This window comes from Salvelinus fontinalis, chromosome 19 (genome assembly GCF_029448725.1).
Source record: "Salvelinus fontinalis isolate EN_2023a chromosome 19, ASM2944872v1, whole genome shotgun sequence".
NCBI lineage: Eukaryota > Metazoa > Chordata > Actinopteri > Salmoniformes > Salmonidae > Salvelinus > Salvelinus fontinalis.
The window spans coordinates 49,875,831-49,883,349 of record NC_074683.1 but is presented as its reverse complement, the minus strand read 5'-3'; positions in this window follow the sequence as shown (position 1 = coordinate 49,883,349).

Sequence of the window (7,519 nt, the reverse complement as noted above, 5' to 3'; positions counted from 1 at the left end):
TGAAGACTTCTGACTGGCCCAGGGACTGATGTTTCAGCAATGTCTCAGTGAAGACTTCTGACTGGCCCAGGGACTGATGTTTCAGCAATGTCTCAGTGAAGACTTCTGACTGGCCCAGGGACTGATGTTTCAGCAATGTCTCAGTGAAGACTTCTGACTGGCCCAGGGACTGATGTTTCAGCAATGTCTCAGTGAAGACTTCTGACTGGCCCAGGGACTGATGTTTCAGCAATGTCTCAGTGAAGACTTCTGACTGGCCCAGGGACTGATGTTTCAGCATTGTCTTAATGAAGAGTTTGGCGTTCGACCTAGAATATGTGGACAACTACAAATACCTAGGTGTCTGGTTAGACTGTAAACTCTCCTTCCAGACCCACATTAAGCATCTCCAATCCAAAAGTAAATCTAGAATCGGCTTCCTATTTCGCAACAAAGCCTCCTTCACTCATGCTGCCAAACATATCCTCGCAAAACTGACTATCCTACCGAGCCTTGACTTTGGCGATGTCCTTTACAAAATAGCCTCCAACACTCTACTCAGCAAATTGGATGCAGTCTACTACAGTGCCATCCGTTTTGTCACCAAAGCCCCATATACTACCCACCACTGCGACCTGTATGCTCTAGTCGGCTGGCCCTCGCTTCATATTCGTCGCCAGACCCACTGGCTCCAGGTCATCTATAAGTCTATGCTAGGTAAAGCTCCGCCTTATCTCAGCTCACTGGTCACGATGGCAACACCCACCCGTAGCACGCGCTCCAGCAGGTAAATCTCACTGGTCATCCCGAAAGCCAACACCTCCTTTGGCCGCCTTTCCTTCCAGTTCTCTGCTGCCTGTGACTGGAACGAATTGCAAAAATCGCTGAAGCTGGAGACTTTTATTTCCCTCACCAACTTTAAACATCTGCTATCTGAGCAGCTAACCGATCGCTGCAGCTGTTACATAGCCCATCTGTAAATAGCCCACCCAATCTACCTACCTCATCCCCATACTGTTTTTATTTACTTTTCTGCTCTTTTGCACACCAGTATCACTACTTACACACCATCATTTGCTCATCATCATCCGCTCATCTATCACTCCAGTGTTAATCTGCTAAATTGTAATTACTTTGCTATGGCCTATTTATTGCCTACCCTCCTCACGTCATTTACACTCACTGTATATAGACTTTCCTGTTGTATTATTGACTGTATGTTTGTTTATTCCATGTGTAACTCTGTGATGTTGTTCATATGTAACTACAGTAGACTACAGTACTGTCTGGTAGAGGGCAGTCTTTATAGACTACAGTACTGTCTGGTAGAGGGCAGTCTGTATAGACTACAGTACTGTCTGGTAGAGGGCAGTCTGTATAGACTACAGTACTGTCTGGTAGAGGGAAGTCTGTATAGACTACAGTACTGTCTGGTAGAGGGCAGTCTTTATAGACTACAGTACTGTCTGGTAGAGGGCAGTCTGTATAGACTACAGTACTGTCTGGTAGAGGGCAGTCTTTATAGACTACAGTACTGTCTGGTAGAGGGCAGTCTGTATAGACTACAGTACTGTCTGGTAGAGGGCAGTCTGTATAGACTACAGTACTGTCTGGTGGAGGGCAGTCTTTATAGACTACAGTACTGTCTGGTGGAGGGCAGTCTGTATAGACTACAGTACTGTCTGGTAGAGGGCAGTCTGTATAGACTACAGCACTGTCTGGTAGAGGGCAGTCTGTATAGACTACAGTACTGTCTGGTAGAGGGCAGTCTGTATAGACTACAGTACTGTCTAGTAGAGGGCAGTCTGTATAGACTACAGCACTGTCTGGTAGAGGGCAGTCTGTATAGACTACAGTACTGTCTGGTAGAGGGCAGTCTATATAGACTACAGTACTGTCTAGTAGAGGGCAGTCTGTATAGACTACAGTACTGTCTGGTAGAGGGCAGTCTATATAGACTACAGTACTGTCTAGTAGAGGGCAGTCTGTATAGACTACAGTACTGTCTGGTAGAGGGCAGTCTGTATAGACTACGGTACTGTCTGGTAGAGGGCAGTCTGTATAGACTACGGTACTGTCTGGTAGAGGGCAGTCTGTATAGACTACAGTACTGTCTAGTAGAGGGCAGTCTGTATAGACTACAGTACTGTCTGGTAGAGGGCAGTCTGTATAGACTACAGTACTGTCTGGTAGAGGGCAGTCTGTATAGACTACAGTACTGTCTGGTAGAGGGCAGTCTGTATAGACTACAGTACTGTCTGGTAGAGGGCAGTCTGTATAGACTACAGTACTGTCTGGTAGAGGGCAGTCTGTATAGACTACAGTACTGTCTGGTAGAGGGCAGTCTGTATAGACTACAGTACTGTCTGGTAGAGGGCAGTCTTTATAGACTACGGTACTGTCTGGTAGAGGGCAGTCTGTATAGACTACGGCACTGTCTGGTAGAGGGCAGTCTGTATAGACTACAGTACTGTCTGATAGAGGGCAGTCTGTATAGACTACAGTACTGTCTGGTAGAGGGCAGTCTGTATAGACTACAGTACTGTCTGGTAGAGGGCAGTCTGTATAGACTACAGTACTGTCTGATAGAGGGCAGTCTGTATAGACTACAGTACTGTCTGGTAGAGGGCAGTCTGTATAGACTACGGTACTGTCTGGTAGAGGGCAGTCTGTATAGACTACGGTACTGTCTGGTAGAGGGCAGTCTGTATAGACCACAGTACTGTCTGATAGAGGGCAGTCTGTATAGACTACGGTACTGTCTGGTAGAGGGCAGTCTGTATAGACCACAGTACTGTCTGATAGAGGGCAGTCTGCATAGACTACAGTACTGTCTGGTAGAGGGCAGTCTTTATAGACTACAGTACTGTCTGGTAGAGGGCAGTCTGTATAGACTACAGTACTGTCTGATAGAGGGCAGTCTGCATAGACTACAGTACTGTCTGGTAGAGGGCAGTCTGTATAGACTACAGTACTGTCTGGTAGAGGGCAGTCTGTATAGACTACAGTACTGTCTGGTAGAGGGCAGTCTGTATAGACTACAGTACTGTCTGGTAGAGGGCAGTCTGTATAGACTACAGTACTGTCTGGTAGAGGGCAGTCTGTATAGACTACAGTACTGTCTGGTAGAGGGCAGTCTGTATAGACTACAGTACTGTCTGGTAGAGGGCAGTCTGTATAGACTACAGTACTGTCTGGTAGAGGGCAGTCTTTATAGACTACAGTACTGTCTGGTAGAGGGCAGTCTGTATAGACTACAGTACTGTCTGGTAGAGGGCAGTCTGTATAGACTACAGTACTGTCTGGTAGAGGGCAGTCTTTATAGACTACAGTACTGTCTGGTAGAGGGCAGTCTGTATAGACTACAGTACTGTCTGGTAGAGGGCAGTCTGTATAGACTACAGTACTGTCTGGTAGAGGGCAGTCTATATAGACTACAGTACTGTCTAGTAGAGGGCAGTCTGTATAGACTACAGTACTGTCTGGTAGAGGGCAGTCTATATAGACTACAGTACTGTCTAGTAGAGGGCAGTCTGTATAGACTACAGTACTGTCTGGTAGAGGGCAGTCTGTATAGACTACAGTACTGTCTGGTAGAGGGCAGTCTGTATAGACTACGGTACTGTCTGGTAGAGGGCAGTCTGTATAGACTACAGTACTGTCTAGTAGAGGGCAGTCTGTATAGACTACAGTACTGTCTGGTAGAGGGCAGTCTGTATAGACTACAGTACTGTCTGGTAGAGGGCAGTCTGTATAGACTACAGTACTGTCTGGTAGAGGGCAGTCTGTATAGACTACAGTACTGTCTGGTAGAGGGCAGTCTGTATAGACTACAGTACTGTCTGGTAGAGGGCAGTCTGTATAGACTACAGTACTGTCTGGTAGAGGGCAGTCTGTATAGACTACAGTACTGTCTGGTAGAGGGCAGTCTTTATAGACTACAGTACTGTCTGGTAGAGGGCAGTCTGTATAGACTACGGCACTGTCTGGTAGAGGGCAGTCTGTATAGACTACAGTACTGTCTGATAGAGGGCAGTCTGTATAGACTACAGTACTGTCTGGTAGAGGGCAGTCTGTATAGACTACAGTACTGTCTGGTAGAGGGCAGTCTGTATAGACTACAGTACTGTCTGATAGAGGGCAGTCTGTATAGACTACAGTACTGTCTGGTAGAGGGCAGTCTGTATAGACTACGGTACTGTCTGGTAGAGGGCAGTCTGTATAGACTACGGTACTGTCTGGTAGAGGGCAGTCTGTATAGACCACAGTACTGTCTGATAGAGGGCAGTCTGCATAGACTACAGTACTGTCTGGTAGAGGGCAGTCTGTATAGACTACAGTACTGTCTGATAGAGGGCAGTCTGTATAGACTACAGTACTGTCTGGTAGAGGGCAGTCTTTATAGACTACAGTACTGTCTGATAGAGGGCAGTCTGTATAGACTACAGTACTGTCTGGTAGAGGGCAGTCTGTATAGACTACAGTACTGTCTGGTAGAGGGCAGTCTGTATAGACTACAGTACTGTCTGATAGAGGGCAGTCTGTATAGACTACAGTACTGTCTGGTAGAGGGCAGTCTGTATAGACTACGGTACTGTCTGGTAGAGGGCAGTCTGTATAGACTACGGTACTGTCTGGTAGAGGGCAGTCTGTATAGACCACAGTACTGTCTGATAGAGGGCAGTCTGTATAGACTACAGTACTGTCTGGTAGAGGGCAGTCTGTATAGACTACAGTACTGTCTGGTAGAGGGCAGTCTGTATAGACTACAGTACTGTCTGGTAGAGGGCAGTCTTTATAGACTACAGTACTGTCTGGTAGAGGGCAGTCTGTATAGACTACGGCACTGTCTGGTAGAGGGCAGTCTGTATAGACTACAGTACTGTCTGATAGAGGGCAGTCTGTATAGACTACAGTACTGTCTGGTAGAGGGCAGTCTGTATAGACTACAGTACTGTCTGGTAGAGGGCAGTCTGTATAGACTACAGTACTGTCTGATAGAGGGCAGTCTGTATAGACTACAGTACTGTCTGGTAGAGGGCAGTCTGTATAGACTACGGTACTGTCTGGTAGAGGGCAGTCTGTATAGACTACGGTACTGTCTGGTAGAGGGCAGTCTGTATAGACTACGGTACTGTCTGGTAGAGGGCAGTCTGTATAGACCACAGTACTGTCTGATAGAGGGCAGTCTGCATAGACTACAGTACTGTCTGGTAGAGGGCAGTCTGTATAGACTACAGTACTGTCTGATAGAGGGCAGTCTGTATAGACTACAGTACTGTCTGGTAGAGGGCAGTCTGTATAGACTACGGTACTGTCTGGTAGAGGGCAGTCTGTATAGACTACGGTACTGTCTGATAGAGGGCAGTCTGCATAGACTACAGTACTGTCTGGTAGAGGGCAGTCTGTATAGACTACAGTACTGTCTGGTAGAGGGCAGTCTGTATAGACTACAGTACTGTCTGGTAGAGGGCAGTCTGTATAGACTACAGTACTGTCTGGTAGAGGGCAGTCTGTATAGACTACAGTACTGTCTGGTAGAGGGCAGTCTGTATAGACTACAGTACTGTCTGGTAGAGGGCAGTCTTTATAGACTACAGTACTGTCTGGTAGAGGGCAGTCTGTATAGACTACAGTACTGTCTGGTAGAGGGCAGTCTGTATAGACTACAGTACTGTCTGATAGAGGGCAGTCTGCATAGACTACAGTACTGTCTGGTAGAGGGCAGTCTGTATAGACTACAGTACTGTCTGGTAGAGGGCAGTCTGCATAGACTACAGTACTGTCTGGTAGAGGGCAGTCTGTATAGACTACAGTACTGTCTGGTAGAGGGCAGTCTATATAGACTACGGTACTGTCTGGTAGAGGGCAGTCTGTATAGACTACAGTACTGTCTGGTAGAGGGCAGTCTGTATAGACTACAGTACTGTCTGGTAGAGGGCAGTCTGTATAGACTACGGTACTGTCTGGTAGAGGGCAGTCTGTATAGACTACGGTACTGTCTGGTAGAGGGCAGTCTATATAGACTACAGTACTGTCTGGTAGAGGGCAGTCTGTATAGACTACAGTACTGTCAGGTAGAGGGCAGTCTATATAGACTACAGTACTGTCTGGTAGAGGGCAGTCTGTATAGACTACAGTACTGTCAGGTAGAGGGCAGTCTGTATAGACTACAGTACTGTCTGGTAGAGGGCAGTCTATATAGACTACGGTACTGTCTGGTAGAGGGCAGTCTGTATAGACTACAGTACTGTCTGGTAGAGGGCAGTCTGTATAGACTACAGTACTGTCTGGTAGAGGGCAGTCTGTATAGACTACAGTACTGTCTGGTAGAGGGCGGTCTGTATAGACTACAGTACTGTCTGGTAGAGGGCAGTCTGTATAGACTACAGTACTGTCTGGTAGAGGGCGGTCTGTATAGACTACAGTACTGTCTGGTAGAGGGCAGTCTGTATAGACTACAGTACTGTCTGATAGGGGGCAGTCTGTATAGACTACAGTACTGTCTGATAGAGGGCAGTCTGTATAGACTACAGTACTGTCTGGTAGAGGGCAGTCTGTATAGACTACAGTACTGTCTGGTAGAGGGCAGTCTGTATAGACTACAGTACTGTCTGGTAGAGGGCAGTCTGTATAGACTACAGTACTGTCTGGTAGAGGGCATTCTGTATAGACTACAGTACTGTCTGGTAGAGGGCAGTCTGTATAGACTACAGTACTGTCTGGTAGAGGGCAGTCTGTATAGACTACAGTACTGTCTGGTAGAGGGCAGTCTGTATAGACTACAGTACTGTCTGGTAGAGGGCAGTCTGTATAGACTACAGTACTGTCTGGTAGAGGGCAGTCTGTATAGACTACAGTACTGTCTGGTAGAGGGCAGTCTGTATAGACTACAGTACTGTCTGATAGAGGGCAGTCTGTATAGACTACAGTACTGTCTGATAGAGGGCAGTCTGCATAGACTACAGTACTGTCTGGTAGAGGGCAGTCTGTATAGACTACAGTACTGTCTGGTAGAGGGCAGTCTGTATAGACTACAGTACTGTCTGGGAGAGGGCAGTCTGTATAGACTACAGTACTGTCTGATAGAGGAACGTCTGTATAGACTACAGTACTGTCTGATAGAGGGCAGTCTGTATAGACTACAGTACTGTCTGATAGAGGGCAGTCTGTATAGACTACAGTACTGTCTGATAGAGGGCAGTCTGTATAGACTACAGTACTGTCTGGTAGAGGGCAGTCTGTATAGACTACAGTACTGTCTGGTAGAGGGCAGTCTGTATAGACTACAGTACTGTCTGGTAGAGGGCAGTCTGTATAGACTACAGTACTGTCTGGTAGAGGGCAGTCTGTATAGACTACAGTACTGTCTGGTAGAGGGCAGTCTGTATAGACTACGGCACTGTCTGGTAGAGGGCAGTCTGTATAGACTACAGTACTGTCTGGTAGAGGGCAGTCTGTATAGACTACAGTACTGTCTAGTAGAGGGCAGTCTGTATAGACTACAGTACTGTCTGGTAGAGGGCAGTCTGTATAGACT